This window comes from Rutidosis leptorrhynchoides, chromosome 1, assembly GCF_046630445.1.
Source record: "Rutidosis leptorrhynchoides isolate AG116_Rl617_1_P2 chromosome 1, CSIRO_AGI_Rlap_v1, whole genome shotgun sequence".
NCBI lineage: Eukaryota > Viridiplantae > Streptophyta > Magnoliopsida > Asterales > Asteraceae > Rutidosis > Rutidosis leptorrhynchoides.
The window spans coordinates 17,759,086-17,761,456 of NC_092333.1; the positions used below are offsets into that span (position 1 = coordinate 17,759,086).

General features: G+C 30.1%; 1 long non-coding RNA gene across 1 annotated transcript; it reads right to left on the reverse strand.

The window, feature by feature from the left end:
* Positions 1-297: 297 nt before the first annotated feature.
* Positions 298-1,720, reverse strand: LOC139857166 (uncharacterized). The gene is made up of 3 exons (XR_011762369.1): positions 1,614-1,720; positions 1,058-1,134; positions 298-709 (listed from the first exon to the last, which is right to left on the reverse strand). It is a non-coding gene; the product is annotated as an uncharacterized lncRNA (long non-coding RNA).
* Between the last annotated feature and the right edge of the window lie 651 nt (positions 1,721-2,371).

The following is a 2,371-nucleotide window of genomic DNA, read 5'->3' on the forward strand; positions in this document are numbered from 1 at the left end:
TAAGTAAAGTGCAAGAGATAGCAAAGCATCTTCCCGACTTTTAGATTCGACAAACGATCTATACCCAATATAAACGCAATCCTCATAAGCTTTTTAAGTAAGGATTTAGTTGGGGATCCTTTTATATTCAAGACTATTAAGATATTGATTAATACAACCTGCAAAGATGCCGTATAACAAATCAGACTTTGCAACATCAAAAAATGTAAACTTTGATCTCTGAAGTCAAAAGAGATACTAATACTAATAAACTTAAAAATAAAAACAAAGCTTTGTAATACACCTACATTTCAAACTTTATTTGAGATTTGTAAATAATTAATATGTTTAACCTGAAAACTAAGGGTCTTAAATTAGCCAAAAAACGACTAACAGCAGTACCGAGTGCAATTAGCAAAAAACGACTAACAGCTATATCTTGAAAATCATTTGTGCGATATCCATAAGCCATTATGTAACAATAAGTCAATGTGAATAATCTGAAACCATAATCATAAGCCTTGAATGTGTGGATAAATAGACCTTAGCATGACCCATTTGCTTATGATTGCTTACTAACCAAGCTTATGAAGATCGTCTTTATAGTGGCTACATATCGGATGTCGAAGTTACAAGTCAGGAAGATGCTTTGTAATTCTATCAAATACGTCGTAAAGACTTCTTCGAAGACGACATGCTTTGTAACCCGATATACAAGCAGCTTTAATATCTGCCAAAAAAAACTTTAATATATGAGGAAAAACTGATTTTTTTAAATTTAATATTTTGCATCTATAATTGATTTGATGACATTCCCTTGCATCATAAAAACATTAGTTATGAGCTATATTAATCACTAATATAGGATTTTATAGAAAATAATTTTTAATTTAACTAATTGCGCATTTGTTAGAAAAATGATGAATTATATTATTACAAATACATGTATCCATCTGAATAAATTCACATATTTGAAAGAAATATACAAAGCTTCAACATATATCATTTGTTGCAGTCTGCACAATCATATATGAGTGATTAATATTAAAATCTAAAAATGGGAAGAAAAGAACAATACCAAGTGAAGCCAGTCATCTAAACCAAAAGGTTGTAGCTTAACATCCGTTGTTATGGTCTCTGCATAATCAACTACACCTTCATTATGCAACGTAACACAAGATTAAATGAGAATCCACAAAATATAGCATGAACACAAATGACTACCACATATGATGCATATACAGCTTATATATACAAATAGCCAATACAAATAGCATCATATTAACATGTACAAATAGCCAATATAAAAGAGATTTCAAATTATCACTAACCCAAATATGACATTTCAATTTTTTCAAATAAATGTTCAAATTCAAATTACACGACTAATTTACCAGAATATAATAATACAACTGTTATAATCAAATTAGAAAACCAAAATTAAAAGGCCTATTCGAATGAAAGGGTTACAAACTGCAACATAGATTACAGAAATTGAAAGGGTATTATGCCATTGCGCAAAATTAAACCTTGAAGATGATGATGGGTTACGACCTAATTCGAATGAAAGGGTTACGACTTGCAAAAATAAACCTGCAACAAAGAATTAAATAATTCGAAGATAATGTTACGACCTTGAAGATGATGTAGGGTTACGACCTGCAACATATGCAAAATTCAAACATAGATTAGGGAAACGCTATTCATCGCCATGTGTGTGTGTTTGGGTATCTAGTTGAAGATGATCTGGTGGGGTTCCATCATGGTGAAACTGTTTTATTCGGCCTACATACGTATACAGTTAGAGTAAAAAGTTAAAATAAGGGCATAAATGTAATAAAGGACAGTAACCACCGCTCATCAACGTAAATGATGTCATAGTCAATTTTAAGGGTTGAGATTAAAAGTTAGCATTCTCATCTAAGGGCTATTATTTTGACAAGTAGGATTTTTGAATAAAAAATAGCATTATAAAAGTTTTGTTATTAAAGATAAGAGAGATATGATTTATAGTAGTATACTGGTCATGTTTCACAACAAGCTTTTAAAGGCTTTTTAAAGCTTTTAGTTTTTATGAAAAAGTTCATATCAATAAAAAACTTTTTTGAAGCCTTTTGAGGTAGAGAAAAAACTAAAAGCTACTTTACTTTTTTGAAGCCTTTTGAGGTAGAGAAAAAACTAAAAGCTACTAAAAGTAACATACTCAAACTTGAAGGGTTATAACAAAGTATATCGTTAGTTAAGGGGATTTTAATGAAAAAATGATAAGAAATCAGTTTCTCCCCCAAATTAAGGTGTAACTAGTACATAACCAAACTACTACTCGAAAATAATCAACTTAGAACTTAAAACAATCAAATACCAATTATAGAACCATAGTTAGGGAATGCTA